Consider the following 26,251-nt stretch of genomic DNA (forward strand, 5'->3'; position numbering starts at 1 on the left):
CAGTGAACTGGTACTCAATTTGCCGACCTCAGAAGGATCACAGGCTGAGTCAACCCCCCCCCCCGGTGTCAATTCAGCGATCATCCGGGATTCAAACCCAGGATCCGAGGATCCCAAGCCGGCACCCTAACCGCTAAGCCAACACCAGGCTGATTTTTCCCATTGTATCAGCTTCTATATTCGTTGGCACGTAAAATTTCAGCTTTCTACGACACCCGGAAAGTATCGAACATTAATATGTCAGTGTTTATAATAATAATAATAATAATAATAATACATTTATTTTGTATAGCGCTTTTCAAGAAGCCCAAAGGCGCTTTGACAGAGTACAAAAAAACAAGTGCAAAAAGACAAAAATCAATAGGTAAGTAATCAAAGCAAAAGGAAGGAAAAGGAGAAGAGATAGTCAGGGGTTAAATGCTGTGGGTTAAATGTTGAATGCAGTGTTGAACAGGTGGGTCTTGAGTGATGTTTTGAATGTGGTGAGTGAGGAGGAGTCTCTGATGGTGTGAGGTAGTGAGTTCCAGAGTGTGGGAGCAACGATGGAGAAGGCCCTGTCCCCCCAGGATCTGAATTTGGTCCGCATGGGGGGGGGGGGGGGGGGGGGTCAGGAGGTTGGTACCAGCAGAGCGGAGGTTGTGGATGGGAGTGTGTCTGGAGAGGAGGTCAGTAAGGTAGGATGGGGCCAGGTTATGGAGGGCTTTGTAGGTCAAGAGGAGGATTTTGTACTGGATTCTCTGGGGGATGGGGAGCCAGTGAAGCTTTTAAAGGACGGGGGTGATGTGGTCACGGGTCCGGGAATGGGTGAGTAGACGGGCAGCGGAGTTCTGAAGGAGAGGGTTTGGTCAAAGATGATGCCAAGATTCCGGATGTGAGGGGAGGTGGATACTGGGAAACCGTCGATGTTGAGGGCAAAGTTATGGGTGGATTTGGTGAGCGTTTTTGGGCCAATGATGATTATTTCAGATTTATCATAGTTAAGTTTGAGGAAGTTGATTTGAAGCCAGGATTTTATTTCAGTGATGCAGTTTGTCAGGATAGAGTGGGTGGCGGTGGAGACGGACTTGGTGGAGATGAAAAGCTGGATGTCATCGGCGAAGCAGTGGAATTGGAGACCATGACGGCGGATTAAGTGACCAAGGGGGGACAGGTACAGGATGAAGAGGAGGGGGCCAAGAACTGAACCTTGGGGGACACCTTGGGGGAGGGGAGCAGTGGGGGATTTGCAGTTATTGATGGAGATGAACTGGCGTCTGTCAGAGAGGTATGATTTGATCCAAGAGAGGGCAGTGCCGGTAATGTTAAAGGTGGTTTCAAGTCGGGTGAGGAGGATGGTGTGATTGATGGTGTCAAAGGCGGCGCTGAGGTCGAGGAGGATGAGAATGTTGAGGTTGCCAGCATCAGAGGAGAGGAGAAGGTCGTTGGTGATTTTGAGGAGAGCAGTTTCAGTACTGTGGTTGGAGCGGAAATCCGGATTGGAATGTTTCAAACAGGTTATTGGCAGAGAGGTGATGTTTGAGTTGAGTGGCTACAGCGCGTTCCAAAACTTTTGACAGAAAGGGTAGGTTGGAGATGGGTCTGAAGTTGTTTAGGGTGTCAGGGTTGAGTCCAGGTTTTTTCAGAATGGGGGTAACAGCAGCTTTTTTGAGGGATGGTGGGACGATGCCTGTAGACAGGGAGGAGTTTATTGTTGCAGTGATAAGTGGAGAGAGAGCAGGAAGGGAGGCCTTGACAAAGCTGGAGGGGATGGGGTCAAGAGTGCAGGTGGCAGTTTTCATTCCTATGAGGAGTTCAGAGAGGTCAGTAGGGGAGACTGGGGAGAACTGAGACAGGGGTTGGCAGGATAGGGGGGGGGGGGCAGGTGGTTTGAGGGGGAGCAGGTGCGGTGGTGGTTAAGCTGCTGTAGATGTTGTCAATTTTGCTTTGGAAGAATGAAAGGAAGGAGATGCAGTTGTCTACTGTGAATGACTGGGTGGTGGTGTCGAGGGGGCTGAGGAGTTTGCTTATTGTCGAGACGAGTGCTTTTGGGTTTCTGGAGCCAGAGTGGATAATTTGAGAGTAGTAGGCGGAGCGGGCGCGGGAGAGGGCATCTTTGTAGTGTTGTAGGTGGTCCTTGTAGGCTTGGGAGTGAATTGTGAGACCTGTTTTATTGCGGAGTCTTTCAGGTTGGCGAGCACGAGTTTTCATCAGGCGGAGTTCAGGGGTAAACCAGGGAGCAGAATGGGTGAAAGAAACTGTTTTGGTTTTTATAGGCGCAAGCTGGTCGAGGCAGGAGGAGAGAGTGTGGTTGTAGTAGTCAGTGAGGTCAGAAGGGGTGTGGAGGTCAACGAAGGGAGAAGTGGACATTTTTTCAGAGAGGGTGGATGAGAATGAGGTAGGAGAAAGAGCGTTTAGCTTACGGAAGTTGATAGTGCGATAATGCCTTGGTGCTGGGTGGGGATGTTGATGGTCATAGTGATGGCTAAGTGGTCAGAGAGGGTGAGGTCGGAGCCAGAGAGATGGTGCAAAATTAATCCAGTAGAGCAGACAAGGTCCAGAATGTGACCACGGTTATGGGTAGGAAAGTTGACATGTTGAGTGAGGTTAAAGCATGTGAGTAAATCAGTGAAGTCAGTGGTTATTGTGGTGTCAGTGGAGTCCATGTGGATATTGAAATCACCAAGGAGGAAGATTGAGGGGGAGAGGGAACATAGCTGGGTCAGAAAGTAGGAGAAGTCAGACAGGAATGATGGGTGTGGTTTGGGAGGGCAGAAAGGGTAGACAGAGATGAGAGTTTAGAATGAGATGTATATACAGACGTGGCATTTAATATGGAATATAATTTTTTTCTTGACTTGGGTTTACTTTCTTAACTCAGTATATCAATCTGGTGAGTTTCTTTTACACTTTGGTGATTTATCTATCTATAATTCCAGTAATCTCTGTGTGTATGTATGTATGTATGTATGTATGTCTGTGACCGCTGTTTCTCGACAACCACGGGTCCGATATACTTTAAACTTGCCAGGTATATTGCTGGGGACCCGAGGATGTGCCTTTTCAAGGTTTCATATTAATCGGACAAGTAGTTACCGAGCTATGTCCAAAAAACGATTCAACCAATCAGAGAGCAGCGAGCTATCACGTGTGCCGAACGTGCCGAACAGACTCTGCCTCGGACGGCACATTTGAGAGCGTATTCATTTATTTCACGTTGGCAAACTATGTTGGCGTTAAACTATGTTTTAAAACTAATTAAAACTAATTTGCGATTCTTTCGCTGTCCTGCGCGTTTGTGCACGCTATGGCGATTTCTTTACCAAACTCCGCAAGCCGTTCGCTTTGGACCAAACCATTTCATGTAAATAGAGGGGGGGGGATTGTCACCGTACTCGCAAGCCGTTCGCTTTGGACCAAACCATTTCATGTAAATAGAGGGGGGGGATTGTCACCGTACTCGCAAGCCGTTCGCTTTGGACCAAACCATTTCATGTAAATAGAGGGGGGGGATATAATTTTAGATATATATATAGTACGGGCATGCCCTAGTTTGTTAAAAGAACCATGTCACTGATTGTCTGTCGCAGCAAGAAGTCAACAACAGGATTATATCACAGGTGGCATGGCAAAATGTACGGACAGGTGCATTTGATGATTGGCTTCACAGTCGGGTATATAAGGGTTGTTGCATTCTGTATTAGTGGAAAACAACTGCTGCACGTCTCCAAAATTTATTGCCGCTTCCTCTGGAGATGGTCCATCAACTCGACAATGCTGTTTGTCATGGAGTGGCGGCTTTACGAAATTACGGCATGAAACAGCATGCTATTGCTTGGCAGTATGGCATCACTCAAGGTCAGGTGTCAAAGATCCTGAAACGAAATGCTCAGAGGGGTGTCCCTACTCCAATACCGAGGCCAGGACATCCCCGCAGAACCACAAGGAGGGATGATCGCCAGCTGCACCGGTTAGTCCGCAATGGCCGTACCAAGTCAGCTAATCGGCTTAGGGCTGAGTGGCAGCAACTGACAAATGTGCCTGTATCCAGAAGGCTAGTCAACCAACGACTGGTTCAAGCAGGCTATCGTGCCAGGCGTCCCCTGAGAAAGCCACGCCTGACCAGACAACACCGCCAGCGCCGATTGCAGTGGGCCAGAGAGCACCATCAATGGCAGCCAGGACACTGGAATCACTTGATCTTCAGTGAGGAGTCTACATTTCTGGTCTATCGTCAAGATGGCCACGTCCGAGTGCGCAGACAAGTGCATGAAGCCTACAACAAAGATTGTATAGTGCCAAGAGTCCAAGCTGGAGGTGGTGGAGTGACCGTTTGGGCTGCTTTTCATGCAGGGGGCAAAACCGACCTGGTTGTTCTGAATGGAAACCTGAACCAGTTCAAGTACAGGGCCATTCTGGAAGAAACATTGCTTCCATTTGCTCGTGCAGCCTTTCGAGGAAACTTTGTCTTCCAAGATGACAATGCACGGCCTCATCGTGCTCGCATGATCCAACACTTTCTTGCTGACCGTGGTGTAGAGCATATGGAGTGGCCTGCCATGTCCCCGGATATGAATCCGATAGAGAACTTGTGGGCAGAATTAACGCGTCAAATCGACCACTTGGACCAGCAGCCGACCTCTGTGCGTGAATTGCAGTCGGGTATTGTCACTGCATGGCAAGCGATTCCTGTCCAAACCCTGGCAAATCTCGTGAACAGCATGCCTCAACGTGTACGTGCTCTCCTGAATGCTCGTGGGGGTTACACGAAGTACTGAACTGTAATTTTACTGTCCGTAATCCCAGTCGTAATTTAACTTTTGTTTTTGTTAAAAAAATTTTTGTCTAATGTGCAAAATAAAGAGATACTTCTGGAAAACGTACAGAAGTTTAACACAGTACTGTCCATGAATTGATTTCGATATCAGTTTACATCACTTTCAAGGATCAATTTATTTGTTTCGAAATGTCAAATGTGGTTTTTGTTTCTTTTAAAGGTCACATTAACAAAATCTAGAATAATTTCAACATAATTCCAATGAACTTTTGGTTCTAAGACATCTTGAAAAGTAAGTTCACCCCCACAAAAAAAAAATTCCATATTAAATGCCAAGTCTGTATATATATATATATATATATATATATATATATATATATATATATGTATCATTTATGCACATGACGACAGCGTCATGTCACTGGGTCAGTGTGCTTCTTTGATTAAATTAACAAAAACAAAAAAATAATGTCGGGGTGTACTTACCTTTTCCACATGCGAAATTTGCATTTATGTTTATTTAAATTATACAATGGACTAGAAAATGTAAATGTTTCATGATATTTGTTACATTATATCACCTTTATCTATCAATATTGTTGAAATGAAGATCAAATAGCTGTATGTTGAAATATGTTGAAAAAGTCAAAACTTTACATGGGGTGTACCTACTTTTTCACGTGACTGTATATGGTGGTCTAATTTCTTCAAGCACCAACTTGTTTGTAACCTCTGTCATCAAAGGTGGCTGGAGGTTGTGTTTTGACCCCTGTCTGTCTATCTGTCCGTGTTTCTGTGAACATACAACAAACAACAACAGACATTTTAATGACATTTTCCCTGCAAGAGTGGGGGTTAACCTTGCGGTCCCCATGACAATCTTCTCCATTTTTCCCTATTTTCTGCATCTCTCCTTGTTAACCCCCTTGCCTGCATTTCTTCTTCGACAATCTTCAGCCAAGTCATTCTCGGTCTTCCCCGTCCTCTACTGCCTTCCACATTCATTTCCATCACTCTTCTCAACCAGTCACTTTCATCCTTCCTCAACACATGACCAAACCATCTCAACCTGTTTCTCTTCACAGCATCAATCACAGGCTCTATTCCCATCATCTTTCGCAGTTCATCATTTGTCTTCCTCTCTCTCAACGATACTCCGCACATCCGTCGAACCATTCGCATTTCCACCCTTTCCAGCCTTCGTTGCTGCTCTACGTTCATTACCCATGTCTCTCTCCCATAAATCATAACACTTCTCACACATGCAGCATACACCTTTCCCTTCAGCTTCAACGACACTCCCCTCCTCATCAGCACGCCACTCAGTTCCCGAAACCTCTTCCATGCACATCTCACTCTAGCAACCGTTGCCGAGTCTGATCCACCTTCTCCATTCAGCATGTCTCCTAGGTAACAAAATGTTTTCACACCTTCCAGCTTCACGCCGTCTCCAAGATCCAACTCAACATTTCCTCCATCTGCAGCTCCCTCTGTGCACACCTTACATTTGAATGTAGCTGCCACACTGGTAAATGACCCTCTCGGACCACTACATTTTTGATGAACCCACTCAGCGCACATTGTACATTGAATGGAGTTCACTCCGACACACTTCCTGCACACAGCACACGGCCACTTCACAGTTCTTTCCACCTCACCACATGCTTTACCAATTGCCATCACCTTCGTTTTTCCGATATTCACCTTCAGACCTTTTGTCTCCATACATTCCTTCCACTTGTTCATCTTTTCCTTCAGTCCATCCATACTTTCCGCAATGAACACCCAATCATCTGCATACAACAACTCCCACGGTAAACCCTCCTTTACGTTCTGAGCCAGCACCTCCATCACAGCTACAAATAGTAGTGGACTTGGTAACGACCCCTGATGCACTCCCACCTTCACCTCAAACTCACCACTGTTCCCGTCCTTCGTCCTTACAGCTGTGCGCGCTCTTTTGTACATTGCCATCACGACTCTGATCAACCATTCCTCCACTTCTAACTTCCTCAATGCCCATGTCACTACTTCACGTGGAACCCTATCAAATGCTTTCTCCAGATCAACAAACCCAAGAAACAACTTCTTCCTCTTCTCCATGTACTTCTCCTGCAACTTTCCTTCAATAAAAAGCACGTCTGTCGTTCCTCTTCCTGGCATAAATCCAAACTGCATTTCGTCAATCTTCACTTTCTTCCTTATCCTCCTCTCCAACACCCTTTCCAATGCCTTCATTCCATGCTCCAATAACTTTATCGCTCGATACGTGCCACACTCCAGAGGGTCTCCTTTCCCCTTGTATAGAGGGACGAGGGTACTCAGTTCCCAATACACTGGAATGCGGCCTTCTTTCACCACCAGATTGCAGATCTCTGTCATTCTCTTCACACCCCAATTTCCCGCTGCCTTCAACATATCTCCCACAAATCCCGTCGGCCCTCCCGCTTTTCTACTCTTCATTGCTTTTATCGCTTCCTCAACTTCCTTCTCAGTTATCTTGTCTGCCGGTCCTAAAACTGGGTTACTCTCTATGTTGCTGTCCCATTCATTCTCTGTATTCAACAGCATTTCCATCTTCCTTTAATTCCATCTGGATCCACAACGATTTGTCCCACTTCATCCTTCAAGCAACTCACCCCCATCACATCACACCTCTCTTTCGCTATCTGCTTTGCAATACTGAATACCACTCTCTGACCCTCTTCCGAATCCAAGCGTTCTCCGAACATTTTCCTGCATGCCTCCTGCACCTTTGCTGCCTCTTTCTTTGCAGCCTTCCTGGCTGCCTTATAACTTTCATGCTCTGCCTTTTCTGCCCCCATACCCTTTGCCTTCTGCCACTCTTTGAACTTCTTCCTCTGCTCGTCAATCTTTTTTCCAACTTCATCATCCCACCACCATGTTTCTGAGTGCCTCGGTGGTCCTTTTGTCCATCCACATACCTCACCAATGGCTCCCAACAGACTATCTTTCATTGACATCCAACCACTTTCAAGCTCAACCACATCATCCTCTACCATACTCAGCCTCTCTTTTAATGCCTCCCTCACTGTCACCTCTTTATCATGTGAATATGATAACTGAAAAAGATGTGAACGGATTCAGGCCAAAACTTGGTGGATTGCAGGTTGGATGTGTGACGAGGAAGAATTGATTATATTTTGGTGAGGATCTAGATCTGGATCAGAGAAATTTTTAGTGATTCTTCACCATTGAGTGATGGGGCCAAAAACGATATGTAGCACGCTATCTCAAAAATTCGTGTTCGGATTCGGCCCAAATTTTTTTTTTTTTTTGTATACAACATCGAGCCTCGTCTAAGAGCTAAGATTGATTACATAAAGACAAACTGACACATAAAACATAAAACATATGATAAAGGGAGCGGGAGAACAAGATGGAGAGCAGGGACATTGGGAGATCTGTGGGAGGGAGAGGGCTTGGGCAGGAGGAGGCATGGGAAGGGGGGAGGGGGAGTGGGAGAGGTAAAAAAAACAAAACACATGGACACTGCTAGGACTTCCTGGAAAGAAGTCGGTATTTCAAAAAAAGTAGATCTGGGGTGAATTAACGGGGGTAGAAAAGATCAAGGTCAAACAGACTGGTTGGTGGACAGGTCGGTTGTGTGACAGGGAGGAATTAAATCGATTTCGGTGAAGATCTAATTCCGGATACGAGAAAAAAAAAAAAATTTAAGTCTTTTTTTATTTCTTTAAATGATACACCATTGAAAAATGGCACCAAAACGGTATGCTAGTATAGCATGGTATTTCAAAAAGTTGTGGACGTGTTTTGTCAAAACTTGGTGCTTGAGTTGGTTAGGTGACAAGAACAAGCCAATTCAATTTTAGTTCAGGTCCGGATCGAGATCCGGCCTGTCAGTGGGATACAAAACGTAAAGTGTTCAGTGTGGTGGAGGTGTTTGTGCTTTAGCTAATCCCGTGTAGCGAGAGACGGGGTTTTGCAATCACTTGCGGTAACTTTTTACAATTTAAGATTTTGTCATCAAAGCTTTATTATGAGAATATGGAGAAGACAAATTCATAATTTGGGCCGAAGGTCAAAGGTCGTCAAAATAAAATCGTCAATTTTCATCCAATTGACCAGACATTTAAATAGTTGGCATATTGGGTCAGCCTGATGTTGGCTTAGCAGTTAGGGTGCCGGCTTGGGATCCTAGGATCATGGGTTCGAATCCCGGTCGATTGCTGAATTAACACCAGGGGCGTTGACTCAGCCTGACCATCCTTCCGAGGTCGGCAAATTGAGTACCAGTTTACTGGTAATTCCCTGTGTGTCGCAAGAGGCGACTAACAGGGTTGGTGGCAGGAAGGGCATCCGGCCATAAAACATTGCTTCAAAAAGGGGACCACGGTGCCCGAACAAAGGCCAACCCCTGCTCTGCGGGGAAAATGGCCTCTAAAGGTGGTATTGGGTCACTGAATTGGTTCACCAATCGAAGGAAGCCAAAGCCAATTGTTTGTTTTTAACATCAAAAGGTCAAAGGTCAAGGTTCATAGAACACGATATCCCAGTCAGTGTACAAGTACATACTTAATTTTTAATAAAACGATTTTATACATCGTTTTAAAAATCTGGAGGTTTAGCGCTGTTGAAGCAGTCTAATAAACCGACCACCCTTATACACCTCCCTATCTAACATGTCCAACTACTGCAAAACTGGAGGTTCTTGGAAGAATTCAGAAGGCAATTTGTGTTCTCCTATTCAAGTATCTTACTATAATTCACCAAATGTCTGCCTGTCCATCCGTCTGTCTGTCTGTCCGTCCGTCCGTCCGTTCCCAGGTACCGCAAAAATGGCTGAACCGATTGCAACTAAATTTTGGGTGGGTAATCCTGGGACCCCCTGAAGTAAAATAGGCTATATTGTTTTTCCAATTTCAGCTTTGGTCTCCAGCATTTTCAGGTTTGGACTCCCGCCTAACGTTATTGGCCCAGGTACCGCAAAAACGGCTGCACCGATAGCAACGATACACCTCCATGCCTGTGGGATTCCCACAGGTGACCCCACTAGTATAATTCAATTTAAATAGAGGTTTAAAGGTTTATAAACCAATTAATCCCGTGTTTTTACCGCCGTTTTCCTCAGTATCTATTACTCGACCCTATCTAATGCGTTGCATTAGTTATTCGTGCCTGATGTCTGTGCCCTTTATGACGTCCTTAAAAAACGGTAAGTTTTTCAATTTTGTTTAACTGCCAGGCAGGTAGATAGAGTAAAGCAATAATCTCACTCCTCTGCGCATGTGCGATCAGGCGGAATTCAAAGCCGAAGTACTGCTAAACTACAGGTTTGTTTTCTGATTCATGTTCAAAATATACCAATCAATTCAAATAAGAGTTCCTCGATCATAAACTGACGATCTTAAACCGAAAAGACAGACAGAAAGATGGATGGACGGACGGACCTGAGACATTTGCTTAACCCCGCTTTTCGCTTCACATGCGTGGGGTAAAAATCTGAGTTGGAGCCTTCAAAACCATGTACGGTACCTTCAGAAACTACAGTGTTCACACCCCTTGACTATTTTTTTCGCATTTTGTTGTGTTCCAGCCTGAATTTAAAATAGATTGAATTGAGACTTTTGGTCACTGATTTACACATAATATGCCATAATGTCAAAGTGGGATTTTTAAAAAAGAGTTTTTTTTAACAAAATAATTAAAAATGAAAAGCTGAAATATTTTGAGTCAATAAGTATTCAACCCCTTTGCTATGACACTCTAAATTGAGCTCAGGTGCATCCAATTTCCTTTGATCATCCATGAGATGTCTCTACAACTTGAATGGAGTCCACCTGTGGTCAATTCAATTGATTGGACATGATTTAGAAAGAAACACACCTTTCTACACAAGGTCCCACAGGTGACAGTTCATGCCAGAGCAAAAACTCTACCATGCAGTCCAAGGAACTGTCTACAGAACTCCAAGATATAATTGTGAGGAAGCATAGATCTGGGGAAGGGGATAAAACAATTTCAAGTGTGTTGAAAGTTCCCAAGAGCACAGTGAGCTCGATTAGGAAAGGGGACGAATATGGAACTACCGATAATATGAAACGACTTTTTCCAAGCTGGCCTCCAAAGCCAGTCGCCGACTGGGCATCTTCCGTCGAGCAAAGTCCTTCCTTGGCACACCTGAGCTCCTCACCACATGCAAGGCTTTCATTCGCAGCTCAATGGAATACTGCTCTCCCCTCTGGGCCGGTGCTCCTGCCTCACAACCAGCTCGTCTTCACGCTGTAGAAACCAAAGCATTCAGAATCATTGGAATCTCCCGCGATGAAGCTAACTCCGAGGACCTTTCACCCACTCACCGCAGGCAGGTTGGTGGTCTTTCTGTCTTCTACTGACTCCTCTCCGGTCTAGCTCCCCCTGCTCTGTCTGTGCTCTGTCCCCCAAATATTCCTACAGGTCGCACAAGATCTGCCAGCAACCCTCTTCTGGTGAAACTGCCAAAATCAAGACTCTCTGCTCACCTTCACTCCTTCATTCCTCTCTTTCCCACCTCTGGAACAAACTCCCCCACTCCCTTCAATCCCACTCCTCCCTCCAGGTCTTTAAAACAGCAGTTCACCGCCATCTATCTTCCCTCATCCAAAACCTTGATCTTTTCTACCCCCGTTAATACACCCCAAATCCACCTCTTTCAATCTCCAACTTTATTCCTGAAATTCGTGGTAATGTCAGTTTGTTTCATACCGTGTACCCCCCTCCCCCCACCTCCCTCACCACCCCTTCCCTCTCCCTCCCACAGATCTCCCAATGTCCCTTTTCTCGACTGTTGTTGAGCTTGTGCGCTTCCCTCTCTCTCTCCCCATCTCGTCTCCCATTCCCTTTATTATATGTTTTATGGGTCCGTTTATGTTTTTTGTGTTTAATGTTAGCTCTTACACGAGCCTCGATCTTGTATACAAAAAAACCTAGACTCTTCTTTGATCTGGCAGTCCGACCAAACTGAGCAACCAGGCAAGAAGGACCTTGGTCAGGGAGGTGACCAAGAACCCAATGACCACTCTGACAGAACTCAGTTCCTTGGCTGAGATGAGAGAACCTGTCAGAAGGACAACAATCTCTGCAGCACTTCACAAATCAAGGCTTTATGGGAGAGTGGCCACACAGAAGAGACTCCTGAGAAAAAGGCACATGACAGCATGCCTGGAGTTTGCAAAAAGACACGTGAAAGACTCGGAGAACATGAGGAAAAATATTATATGGTTTGATTAGATGAAAATTGAATGCAAAACCTGAATGCAAAACATGGCCTGAATGGCCTGAATGCAAAACACTACATCTGGCGGAAACTGAAGAGACCTCATCACCCATCTAACACAATCCCTATTGTTAAGCACAGTGGTGGCAGCATCATGCTAAGGGGATGCTTTTCAGCGGCGGGGACTGGGAGACTTGTAAGGATAGAGGGAACAATGAATGGAGCGAAATACAGGTAAATTCTTGAGGAGAACCTGCTTCAGAGTGCAAAAGACCTTAGACTGCGGCAAAAATTTATGTTCCAACAGGATAATGATCCAAGCATACAGCCAAAGCAACACTGGAATGGCTTCAGAACAAGAATGAAGAATGTGAAAGTCCTTGAGTGGCCCAGCCGTAGCCCAGACTTTAATCCCATTGAGAATCTGTGGAAAGACTTGAAGATTGTTGTTCACCGACGCTCCCCATCCAACTTGACAAAGCTTGAACAAATCTGCAAGGAAGAATGGGAGAAACTCCCCAAATCCAGATGTGTAAAACTGATACAGACATACCCAAGAAGACTCGAAGATGTAATCGCCGCCAAAGGCGCTTCCACAAAGTATTGACTCATGATGTTATTGTTGTGTTGCCCCAGTATATTCTGGTTAAACAGACCAGCAGCACGGAGATAGCTAATTGGTCTCACAGGAGCAACCCAGAGATTCTTCACATCCAAGATGTTGTTCCATCCATCCAAGACTCAGGGGGTTGAATACTTATGTAAATTAGATATTTCTGTGCATCATTTTTAATTATTTTGTAAAAATGTCGATTTTGTTTTTCCACTTTGACATTATGGGGTATTATGTGTAGATAAGTGACAAAAAAATCTCAATTTAATCCGTTTTTAATTCAGGCTGTAACACAAGAAAATGTGAAAAAAAGTCGAGGGTTGTGAATACTTCCTGAAGGCACTGTATAATTCTCATGACGTCGTGATGATCGGTGATTTCCTGATTGTGACCTGAATGATTGACCGTCATCCTGCCTTCCCAACGTCTGTCTACACTCTTCTTCAGTGAAGTGTCACGATGCTGTTTATTTGGGTAATAATATTACACCGACGACATAAATTGTCTGCTCCACACAGCACAGCGAGCTCACCACGGCTGACGGGTCATCTCCAACAGCGGTTGGAATCCAAGGAAACATGCTAATAAAATGAACGTGTCCTTGCTGATAGGAGCATGGAATGTGTGGTTGCTCATGGATGCAGGCTCCAGCCCAGAACGGAGAACAACTTTAGTGGCGAAGGAGTTGTGCCGCTATAATATTGAAATTGCTGCACCGAGTGTCGCCTGCCTGATGGTCAGGTGACGGAAGTTGGTGCAGGCTGCACATTCTACTAAGGGGGCAAGCGGGCCGATGAACACTGCATCTATGGAAGAAGCTTTGCAGTCAGCCCGTCCCTTATTGACAGACTGACGGAACTCCTGAAGGCTGTCAATGAGCGTTTAATGACGTGAAGGATTCAATACGCAGACAATCGGCACACGACCATAATCAACGTGTATACCCCAACTTTAACATCTTCAGACAAGTCGAAAGAGTGCTTCTACGAAGATCTATGAAGCCTTACCTACGCCTTCCCAGCGACGGACAAGCGATTGTTGCTGGGGCACTTCATTGCCCATGGTGGGAGACAACGTGCCCTCTGGCCAGGCAAAATAGGAGGAAATGCAGTGGGAAACCAACAGCAATTGCCCTCTTGCTGTCTTTACATGCAGACCTCTCGCTAGTGATTACTAACATGATATTAAGGCAGCCAGACAAATACAAGACCTCTTGGCAGCACAATCACTAAAAGCACTGGCACCTGCAATACTCAAATCAAAAGATGGCAATAACTGTTGCACCATGCCAGCACAAGACTGGCTACCACCTTTGCAAGTGGATAGCAGTCTCACGCCTGCACGATCCCTCTCCTGCGACCACCCAGCCAATGAGATTGAAGGCGAGTGACAGAGCTTCAAGACCTCTATTTATTTTCCAAGCTGCTGTCAACACGCTTGGTACAGCCACGAGGAAGCGCCAAGACTGGTTTGACGAGAGTGACTGGGAAATCGAGAAGATTCTTAGAAAGAAAAGAGCAGTTTTCCAAGACTGGCTGAACGATCAGACAAGCTCCGCAAAGTGAGCCAGATACGTTACCGCCTGCGATGATGTCAAGAGGAAGATTCAGGTTATTAAAGATCGCAGGTGGTCCACTAAAGCAGCAGAAATGCTATCTATGTATGCTGAAACAATAGCAAATGCTTGTATGATGCAGTTAAGGTGTATGAGCCACCATCCAGAAATTTAGCTCCGCTCTGCAGCACTGATGCTAACCGGCTCCTGAAGGAGCAGCAGAAGATTGCACAGCACAAGATTGAACACTTCTCTAGCTATTGAATAGACCTTCCACAGTTGATGCCGTTTGTATTGATCTGGTACTGAACCACCCTGGGTGGTCCAAAATGGCTAATCCATCTGATACGGCCGAAGTTGAGCAAGCGGTCAACCTCCTTCACAATGAGAAAGCAGCACGGTGCAATGGAATACCGCTTGAGGTGTTCAATAATGGACCACTTGCCCTCAGAAGGAGACATTTGAGGCTTTTCCTGAACATCTGGTAATCAGAGACAGTGCCGTAAGACTTGAAGGATGCCATCCATCATCCTGCCACTCTTCGAGCGGAAGGGCTCCAAGTCAGACTGCAATGCTTACAGGGGAATTTCTCTCCTACCCATTTCTGACAAGAGGATGAAGAACTGCTCCTGATGAGGCTGATGTCCACCCTTGTGGACAGCATTCTCCCAGAATCGCAGAGGGGCTTTTAAACCTGGCAGGGGCAACACCAACAAATTTCCATCGTGAGGAAGATCCAAGAAAAATGGAGTGAACAATAAAGATATATTCATAGCATCTGTAGACCTGACAAGGACATTCGACTTGGTCAACACAGCAGTGGGAAACTGGAAACGCCTTGTGGCAGCTTCTCTCAAGAAGTTAGGGTGCCTCGAGAAGTTCCCTGCCATTGTCGGAGAGCTTCACTGTGAAATGCAGGGAAGAGTGCCAGTTAATGACGATCTAGCACCTGCCTTCAACATTACTAACAGTGTGAAGCAAGGCTGGATTCTGGCTTTTCTGCATTTTCTTTGCTGCCGCACTCCGGACCGTGATCTATGACCTCACGGAGGGAGTGTACATTCGCTTCCGCACCAACGGGATGCTTTTTAATCTGCACTGGCTACAAGGATCCTCAGAAACAACTATAACTCTCATTAAAGAGCTCCTGTATGCTGATGATTGCATCCTGATGGCCCATTCTGTTGTGGACCTTCAGAAGATCGTATATTGTTTTGCAAAGGCAATAACACGTTTTGGTTTGTTCATCAGTATCCTGAAGGCCAAGATGCTGCATCAGCCGTTGCCATGTAACCTGCACAGAAATGTCCCCATCACTATCAAGGATGTTCTCCTGAGGATGGTTCACACGTTTCCATACCCTGGAAGTATCATATCATCTGATGCCACCATCAGTGCTCAAGTCACGCGCTGGAGTCGGGCTGTAAGCTCAACCCTGGGGCTTGCTAAGGCTCGGGTCATTGCCAAATGAAACCTTACTGTTGCGACTAAGGTCACTGTTTACAAGGACATTATCCTCCCATTATTACCCTCGCCTGAGGAGAGGGTATTGCATTTGAGCCAGTTTGTCTGTTTGTTACTTGCCGGAAAAAATTCCGGCAAGTATGTTGGTTGGTTGGTTTGTTACTTGCCGGAAAAATTTTCCGGCAAGTATGTTGATCTGTTCGTTTGTTTGTCTGTCTGTCTGTTTGTCTGTCTGTTTGTCTGTCTGTTTGTCTGTTTGCAGCACTGCGTCTACACCGTTGCACGGAGAATCGCCAAACTTTGCACACATAATGGTCTTGCCCTCTAATATACTGTGCCTCAATGATGACGTCATCAGTGACGTGGTTCGGCCGCCATCTTGGATAAACCGAATAAATTTGCACCTCTATATCTCCGAAAGTACTGAACAGAAAAAATTGAGACATGGCTCATTGTAAAGAACTCTCCATGGGGAATAAAATATGTTAATGATGACGTCATATGTCACGTGGTCGGCCGCCATCTTGGAAAAACGGCAAAAATTTGCACCACTATATCTCCAAAAGTGCTGAACAGAAAAAATTGAGACATGGCTCATTGTAAAGAACTCTCCATGGGGAATAAAATATGTTAATGATGACGTCATATGTCATGTGGTCGGCCGCCATCTTGGAAAAACGGCAAAACTTTGCACCACTATATCTCCAAAAGTGCTGAACAGAAAAAATTGAGACATGGCTCATTGTAAAGAACTCTCCATGGGGAATAAAATATCTTAATGATGACGTCATCAGTCACGTGGTCGGCCGCCATCTTGGAAAAACGGCAAAACTTTGCACCACTATATCTCCAAAAGTGCTGAACAGAAAAAATTGAGACATGGCTCATTGTAAAGAACACTCCATGGAGAATAAAATATGTTAATGATGACGTCATCGGTCACGTGGTTCGGCCGCCATCTTGGAAAAACTTTGCACCTCTATATCTCCGAAAGTGCTGAACAGAAAAAATTGAGACATGGCTCATTGTAAAGAACTCTCCATGGGGAATAAAATATGTTAATGATGACGTCATCAGTCACGTGGTTCGGCCGCCATCTTGGAAAAACAGAAAAATTTGCACCTCCATATCTCCGAAAGTACTGAATAGAAATAATTGAGACATGGCTCATTGTAAAGAACTCTCCATGGGGAATCAAATATGTTAATGATGACGTCATCAGTCACGTGGTTCGGCCGCCATCTTGGAAAAACCGAAAAACTTTGCAATGCCATATCTCCGAAAGTACTGAATAGAAATAATTGAGACATGGCTCATTGTAAAGAACTCTCCACAGGGAATAAAATATGTTAATGATGACGTCATCAGTCACGTGGTTCGGCCGCCATATTTGTCCTAAATGGCCGATAAAAAAGTAAATTCCGGCAAGTCCTCGGTCTCTGACCGATTTTTCATCTGTCTGTTTGTCTGTCTGTTTGTCTGTTTGCAGCACTGCGTCTACACCGTTGCACGGAGAATCGCCAAACTTTGCACACATAATGGTCTTGCCCTCTAATATACTGTGCCTCAATGATGACGTCATCAGTGACGTGGTTCGGCCGCCATCTTGGATAAACCGAATAAATTTGCACCTCTATATCTCCGAAAGTACTGAACAGAAAAAATTGAGACATGGCTCATTGTAAAGAACTCTCCATGGGGAATAAAATATGTTAATGATGACGTCATATGTCACGTGGTCGGCCGCCATCTTGGAAAAACGGCAAAAATTTGCACCACTATATCTCCAAAAGTGCTGAACAGAAAAAATTGAGACATGGCTCATTGTAAAGAACTCTCCATGGGGAATAAAATATGTTAATGATGACGTCATCGTTCACGTGTTTCGGCCGCCATATTTGTCCTAAATGGCCGATAAAAAGTAAATTCCGGCAAGTCCTCGGTCTCTGACCGATTTTTCATTTGTTACTTGCCGGAAAAATTTTCCGACAAGTATGTTGATCTGTTCGTTTGTTTGTCTGTCTGTCTGTTTGTCTGTCTGTTTGTCTGTCTGTTTGTCTGTTTGCAGCACTGCGTCTACACCGTTGCACGGAGAATCGCCAAACTTTGCACACATAATGGTCTTGCCCTCTAATATACTGTGCCTCAATGATGACGTCATCGGTGACGTGGTTCGGCCGCCATCTTGGAAAAACCGAATAAATTTGCACCTCTATATCTCCGAAAGTACTGAACAGAAAAAATTGAGACATGGCTCATTGTAAAGAACTCTCCATGGGGAATAAAATATGTTAATGATGACGTCATATGTCACGTGGTCGGCCGCCATCTTGGAAAAACGGCAAAAATTTGCACCACTATATCTCCAAAAGTGCTGAACAGAAAAAATTGAGACATGGCTCATTGTAAAGAACTCTCCATGGGGAATAAAATATGTTAATGATGACGTCATCAGTCACGTGGTCGGCCGCCATCTTGGAAAAACCGAAAAACTTAGCACCTCCATATCTCCGAAAGTGCTGAATAGAAAAAATTGAGACATGGCTCATTGTAAAGAACTCTCCATGGGGAACAAAATATGTTAATGATGATGTCATCGGTCACGTGGTTCGGCCGCCATCTTGGAAAAACCGAAAAACTCTGCACCTCCACATCTCCAAAAGTCCTGAATAGAAAAAATTGAGGTATGGCTCATTGTAAAGAACTCTCCATGGGGAATAAAATATGTTAATTATGACGTCATCGGTCACGTGGTTCGGCCGCCCTATTTGTCCTAAATGGCCGATAAAAAAGTACATTCCGGCAAGTCCTCGGTCTCTGACCGATTTTTCATTACTTGCCGGAAAAATTTTCCGGCAAGTATGTTGATCTGTTCGTTTGTTACTTGCCGGAAAAATTTTCCGGCAAGTATGTTGATCTGTTCGTTTGTTTGTCTGTCTGTCTGTTTGTCTGTCTGTTTGTCTGTCTGTTTGTCTGTTTGCAGCACTGCGTCTACACCGTTGCACGGAGAATCGCCAAACTTTGCACACATAATGGTCTTGCCCTCTAATATACTGTGCCTCAATGATGACGTCATCAGTGACGTGGTTCGGCCGCCATCTTGGAAAAACCGAATAAATTTGCACCTCTATATCTCCGAAAGTACTGAACAGAAAAAATTGAGACATGGCTCATTGTAAAGAACTCTCCATGGGGAATAAAATATGTTAATGATGACGTCATCGGTCACGTGGTTCGGCCGCCATATTTGTCCTAAATGGCCAATAAAAAAGTACATTCCGGCAAGTCCTCGGTCTCTGACCGATTTTTCATTTGTTTGTCTGTCTGTCTGTTTGTCTGTCTGTTTGTCTGTTTGCAGCACTGCGTCTACACCGTTGCACGGAGAATCGCCAAACTTTGCACACATAATGGTCTTGCCCTCTAATATACTGTGCCTCAATGATGACGTCATCGGTGACGTGGTTCGGCCGTCATCTTGGAAAAACCGAATAAATTTGCACCTCTATATCTCCGAAAGTACTGAACAGAAAAAATTGAGACATGGCTCATTGTAAAGAACTCTCCATGGGGAATAAAATATGTTAATGATGACGTCATATGTCACGTGGTCGGCCGCCATCTTGGAAAAACGGCCAAAATTTGCACCACTATATCTCCAAAAGTGCTGAACAGAAAAAATTGAGACATGGCTCATTGTAAAGAACTCTCCATGGGGAATAAAATATGTTAATGATGACGTCATCAGTCACGTGGTCAGCCGCCATCTTGGAAAAACCGAAAAACTTAGCACCTCCATATCTCCGAAAGTGCTGAATAGAAAAAATTGAGACATGGCTCATTGTAAAGAACTCTCCATGGGGAACAAAATATGTTAATGATGATGTCATCGGTCACGTGGTTCGGCCGCCATCTTGGAAAAACCGAAAAACTCTGCACCTCCACATCTCCAAAAGTCCTGAATATAAAAAATTGAGGTATGGCTCATTGTAAAGAACTCTCCATGGGGAATAAAATATGTTAATTATGACGTCATCGGTCACGTGGTTCGGCCGCCCTATTTGTCCTAAATGGCCGATAAAAAAGTACATTCCGGCAAGTCCTCGGTCTCTGACCGATTTTTCATTTGTCTGTCTGTCTGTTTGTCTGTCTGTTTGTCTGTCTGTTTGTCTGTTTGCAGCACTGCGTCTACACCGTTGCACGGAGAATCGCCAAACTTTGCACACATAATGGTCTTGCCCTCTAATATACTGTGCCTCAATGATGACGTCATCAGTGACGTGGTTCGGCCGCCATCTTGGATAAACCGAATAAATTTGCACCTCTATATCTCCGAAAGTACTGAACAGAAAAAATTGAGACATGGCTCATTGTAAAGAACTCTCCATGGGGAATAAAATATGTTAATGATGACGTCATATGTCACGTGGTCGGCCGCCATCTTGGAAAAACGGCAAAAATTTGCACCACTATATCTCCAAAAGTGCTGAACAGAAAAAATTGAGACATGGCTCATTGTAAAGAACTCTCCATGGGGAATAAAATATGTAAATGATGACGTCATCAGTCACGTGGTTCGGTCGCCATCTTGGAAAAACGGCAAATCGTTGCGCCACTATATCTCCAAAAGTGCTGAACAGAAAAAATTGAGACATGGCTCATTGGAAAGAACTCTCCATGGGGAATAAAATATGTTAATGATGACGTCATATGTCACGTGGTCGGCCGCCATCTTGGAAAAACGGCAAAACTTTGCACCACTATATCTCCAAAAGTGCTGAACAGAATAATTGAGACATGGCTCATTGTAAAGAACTCTCCATGGGGAATAAAATATGTTAATGATGACGTCATCAGTCACGTGGTCGGCCGCCTTCTTGGAAAAACGGCAAAACTTTGCACCACAAAATCTCCAAAAGTGCTGAACAGAAAAAATTGAGACATGGCTCATTGTAAAGAACTCTCCATGGGGAATAAAATATGTTAATGATGACGCCATCGGTCACGTGGTTCGGCCGCCATCTTGGAAAAATGGGAAAACTTTGCACCTCAACATCTCCGAAAGTGCTGAAATGAAAAAATTGAGACATGGCTCATTGTAAAGAACTCTCCATGGGGAATAAAATATGTTAATGATGACGTCATATGTCACGTGGTCGGCCGCCATCTTGGAAAAACGGCAAAACTTTGTTCCACTGTATCTCCAAAAGTGCTGAACAGATAAAATTGAGACATGGCTCATTGTAAAGAACTCTCCATGGGGAATAAAACATGTTAATGATGACGTCATCGGTCAAGTGCTTCTGCCGCCATATTTGTCTTAAATGGCCGATAAAAGAGTACATTCCGGCAAGTCCTCGGTCTCTGACCGATTTTTCATTTGTCTGTCTGTCTGTTTGTCTGTCTGTTTGTCTGTCTGTTTGTCTGTTTGCAGCACTGCGTCTACACCGTTGCACGGAGAATCGCCAAACTTTGCACACATAATGGTCTTGCCCTCTAATATACTGTGCCTCAATGATGACGTCATCAGTGACGTGGTTCGGCCGCCATCTTGGATAAACCGAATAAATTTGCACCTCTATATCTCCGAAAGTACTGAACAGAAAAAATTGAGACATGGCTCATTGTAAAGAACTCTCCATGGGGAATAAAATATGTTAATGGTGACGTCATATGTCACGTGGTCGGCCGCCATCTTGGAAAAACGGCAAAAATTTGCACCACTATGCTGTATCTCCAAAAGTGCTGAACAGAAAAAATTGAGACATGGCTCATTGTAAAGAACTCTCCATGGGGAATAAAATATGTTAACGATGACGTCATATGTCACGTGGTCGGCCGCCATCTTGGAAAAACGGCAAAAATTTGCACCACTATATCTCCAAAAGTGCTGAACAGAAAAAATTGAGACATGGCTCATTGTAAAGAACTCTCCATGGGGAATAAAATATGTTAATGATGACGTCATCAGTCACGTGGTCGGCCGCCATCTTGGAAAAACGGCAAAACTTTGCACCACGATATCTCCAAAAGTGCTGAACAGAAAAAATTGAGACATGGCTCATTGTAAAGAACGCTCCATGGGGAATAAAATATGTTAATGATGACGTCATCAGTCACGTGGTCGGCCGCCATCTTGGAAAAACCGAAAAACCTAGCACCTCCATATCTCCGAAAGTGCTGAATAGAAAAAATTGAGACATGGCTCATTGTCAAGAACTCTCCATGTGGAATAAAATATGTTAATGATGACGTCATCGGTCACGTGGTGCGGCCGCCATCTTGGAAAAACGGGAAAAAAATCACCTCCATATCTCCGAAAGTGCTGAATAGAAAAAATTGAGACATGGCTCATTGGAAAGAACTCTCCATGGGGAATAAAATATGTTAATGATGACGTCATCGGTCACGTGGTTCGGCCGCCATCTTGGAAAATCCGAAAAACGTTGCACCTCTATCTCCAAAAGTGCTGAACAGAAAAAATTGAGACATGGCTCATTGGAAAGAACTCTCCATGGGGAATAAAATATGTTAATGATGACGTCATCGGTCACGTGGTTCGGCCGCCATCTTGGAAAATCCGAAAAACGTTGCACCTCTATCTCCAAAAGTGCTGAACAGAAAAAATTGAGACATGGCTCATTGTAAAGAACGCTCCATGGGGAATAAAATATGTTAATGATGACGTCATCAGTCACGTGGTCGGCCGCCATCTTGGAAAATCCGAAAAACGTTGCACCTCTATCTCCAAAAGTGCTGAACAGAAAAAATTGAGACATGGCTCATTGTAAAGAACTCTCCATGGGGAATAAAATATGTTAATGATGACGTCATCAGTCACGTGGTTCGGCCGCCATCTTGGAAAAACTTTGCACCTCTATATCTCCCAAAGTGCTGAACAGAAAAAATTGAGACATGGCTCATTGTAAAGAACTCTCCATGGGGAATAAAATATGTTAATGATGACGTCATCAGTCACGTGGTTCGGCCGCCATCTTGGAAAAACAGAAAAATTTGCACCTCCATATCTCCGAAAGTACTGAATAGAAATAATTGAGACATGGCTCAATGTAAAGAACTCTCCATGGGGAATAAAATATGTTAATGATGACGTCATCAGTCACGTGGTTCGGCCGCCATCTTGGAAAAACTTTGCACCTCTATATCTCCCAAAGTGCTGAACAGAAAAAATTGAGACATGGCTCAATGTAAAGAACTCTCCATGGGGAATCAAATATGTTAATGATGACGTCATCAGTCACGTGGTTCGGCCGCCATCTTGGAAAAACCGAAAAACTTTGCAATGCCACATCTCCAAAAGTCCTGAATAGAAAAAATTGAGACATGGCTCATTGTAAACAACTCTCCACGGGGAATAAAATATGTTAATGATGACATCATCGGTCACGTGGTTCGGCCGCCATATTTGTCCTAAATGGCCGATAAAAAAGTAAATTCCGGCAAGTCCTCGGTCTCTGACCGATTTTTCATCTGTCTGTCTGTCTGTTTGTGCGCAGTACTACGTCTACATCGTTGCACATAGCATCGCCATACTTTACACACATATTTGCCTTGCCCTGGAATAGACTGTGCCCAATTTTTAACTCTCTAGGCCCAAGGCCTCCATTATGACGTCATAATTTGACAAGTACAAAACTTCATCCAATCAAGGTGCAATTTCTTGAGCGCCATGTCGGCATAAACTGCTGGAGGAAAAAATAATAATGATGATGTCATCGGTCACGTGGTTCGGCCGCCATCTTGGAAAAACCGAAAAACTTCGCACCTCTATATCTCCGAAAGTGCTGAATAGAAAAAAATTGAGACATGGCTCATTGTAAAGAACTCTCCATGGGGAATGAAATATGTGAATGATGATGTCGTAGGTGCCTCCATTATGACGTAATAATTCGACAAGTACAAAACTTCATCCGATCAAGATGGAATTTCTTGAGCATAATCTAGGAAGAAATTAGTTGAGAAAAAAAAAGAATGATGACGTCATCGGTCACGTGGTTCGGCCGCCATATTTGTTTTAACACAAACACCTTAAAAACCACTGAAAATACATCCTGGCGAGGGTTTGCAATCTCTGATTGCTCTCTTTCTTGTTCCTTTTGCAGTTGTGAGACTTGGACAACCAATTTTAGGCACATTAAGCAGCTTGACCAGTGAACAGTTCCACCAGTGAAAATTGAGGCTTATCCTGAGGATTAAGTGGCAGGACCATATCACTAACATGAATACCCTGAGCATTTCAGGCCATTTCAGCATTTAATCAATGCTCAGCTGAGGTGGACCGGTCATTTTGTGATCTGTGTGACGGCCAAGGGCGAACGGGAGGCCATTATAATAGATACGAGGATACCCTCAAAAACCATCTTATCTTGCTTTCTGCAAGATCTCCACCAGCATATGGAAGCAGATGGCCCAAGGTTTCAGTACCTGGTGCACTGCTTGTACAAGCGGGGTCCACAGCTTTGAAGAGTACCACTTTCGTCAATAGGAAGAATGGAGGGAGACGAGGCGCAACTACCACAGCATCCCAGGCACTCAAGAACACATGAGGTTTGTGGTCGGAGATGTCTCAAGGGGTGGGCCTCTTCAACCACCCCAGGGTTCACCGCCGCTAACCAATGAGCTTCACCTCACCGTCCCCAACACAGTGATGATTGGCATCATCATCTTCTCGATGGACAGATAGTGGTGGTAATATTGGCCACTTGATGCAACAAAAATGTGCATAATCGTAAGGTCAGCAACTTTGGGGTAACACTTTTCACATTCAGGAAAAACATGGTAATCATGTAATTTGCACAACATTGCTCTATGACCAGGATCAATGTTATAATAAGGGAAAAAGAAAATGCATATCATACCTGTAAAATATGATTGTTCCAAACGAGTGTAACGCAGGTGGTAAAACAAAAAGGCCAGGCTTTGGATTTTTATGAGCAGCATTCCTTGTGTCTGCGGTTTACATAGATAAGTTCGTCGAACCTAACACTGTCTCACAATCTTTCACTTCCTAATGAGCATTTCCTTTCTCTTTCAACCTTCCCTCTCTCACCTTGCTCCCTGTCTAACCCTAACCTTGCACCTGTAACCTTGGCCGCCTTAGCAAATGGGTGCACCTTTCCTCAGAGCCCCTTGGGATGTCTGATTCCTCTCTTGCCAGCACGGTAGGTGCCTATGGAAAGGATCCCTCTCGGCACATTCTTTCAGGGAATACCATGATTTATTTATGGCAAATACAGTATTAGTTTACTGTTTCAATGTAAATTTCTGAAAGTGTGTGGATTTCATCCCTGTTGATGTTATCACAGAAAGTTCTTTCTCTCTGCTTGTTCAACATGATGGATGTACATTGTACATGATGCCAGCTTTTTCTCACATCGACAGTTTTATCATGCCAGTGAGAACACTGGCATCAACATAGAACATTACCTATACTGGTTGACTACTTCCAAAAGTGCTTGCATTGCCACGAGATCATGGTGGGGGCACCATTAATTCATTCATTTATTTACTTATACATTTTTTAGTTTTATATTTATAGAAAGGGCAGATAAGGTGGATAAAAATTAAATTAGCTCATTAACTCTTTGATGCAGTGATTGGGCCTCGGAGGCCCACAAGGTTTTTTTTGTTGCAAAAACTATGCTGTACAATTTTTATTTTTTGGAATGAGCCTCATTTTCACCGACTTTCATGTTGTTACACAAAATTCAGTGACATAAATAAATAAAAAATTCATTCAGGCTCGTGGGAAAATCTTCATTCTTCACTTATAACCCGAAAATCCGACACGAATGCAGGCCTGGGGCCTTCGAGGCCCGGCATAAATGTTGTTGTACTACTATGTTATATCATTATTTTCTTGATATGAGCCTCATTATATGCTCCTATAACTTGGTTACAAATAATTCAGTGACAAAAATATGAAAATAAAAGAACTTTACACGAATACATTCGTGGGGCCTCCGAGGCCCAATGGCTGCATAGATGTAGGATTTTTGTCAGTTGTGGACATATACATTCTAAATAAAAGGATCAGTGAATCATATTTTTTGAGCAAATACTCCTCCATGAGCCGCAACCTTTTAGAGAAAAAAAAGTTGAAAAACCAAGAACAAAAGTTTTTTTTCCAAAAAAAAAGAAGATTCATTACTTGTATGGGATTCTTCCAACTAATAGGATCAATGATTCACATTTTCTGAGCAAATACACATCCATGAGCATCGACATGGATTGAAAAAGGATATGAAAGGAAAATATCTATTAAAAAAAAAAAATTACACGAATACATCCGTTGGGCCTCCGAGGCCCAATGGCTGCGTTTATGTAGGATTTTTGATGCCTGCATCTAAGAGTTAAAGAGCTAGACAACAGGTGTTAGAGGCACAACAAAACAACGAGCAGACAATATAGACGAGAAAAATCAAAGCGACACGGAGAGAAGAGAGCAAATTCAGTGAAAGCAAAGATTGGCGACATGTTTGTTCAATATTGGAGGGAAGACGTAGAGATTTAATTTAGGAGTGGACGTGGGGAGAAAGATTGGACTTGTCATGCAAGAGAGAATGGGATATGCAATGAGTGAGTGTGTGTGAGACAATGGGGGCAGATGGA

At 44.1% G+C, this 26,251-nt stretch overlaps 1 protein-coding gene across 5 annotated transcripts in view; it reads left to right on the top strand.

Moving 5' to 3' along the window:
- LOC137427267 (uncharacterized) overlaps nucleotides 1-26,251 on the top strand; it is a 141,593-nt gene that overhangs the window by 103,722 nt on the left and 11,620 nt on the right. The gene's annotated exons all lie outside the window — the stretch shown is intronic.

Source organism: Myxine glutinosa, chromosome 5 (genome assembly GCF_964187855.1).
Source record: "Myxine glutinosa chromosome 5, kmMyxGlut1.1, whole genome shotgun sequence".
NCBI classification, from domain to species: Eukaryota; Metazoa; Chordata; class Myxini; order Myxiniformes; family Myxinidae; genus Myxine; species Myxine glutinosa.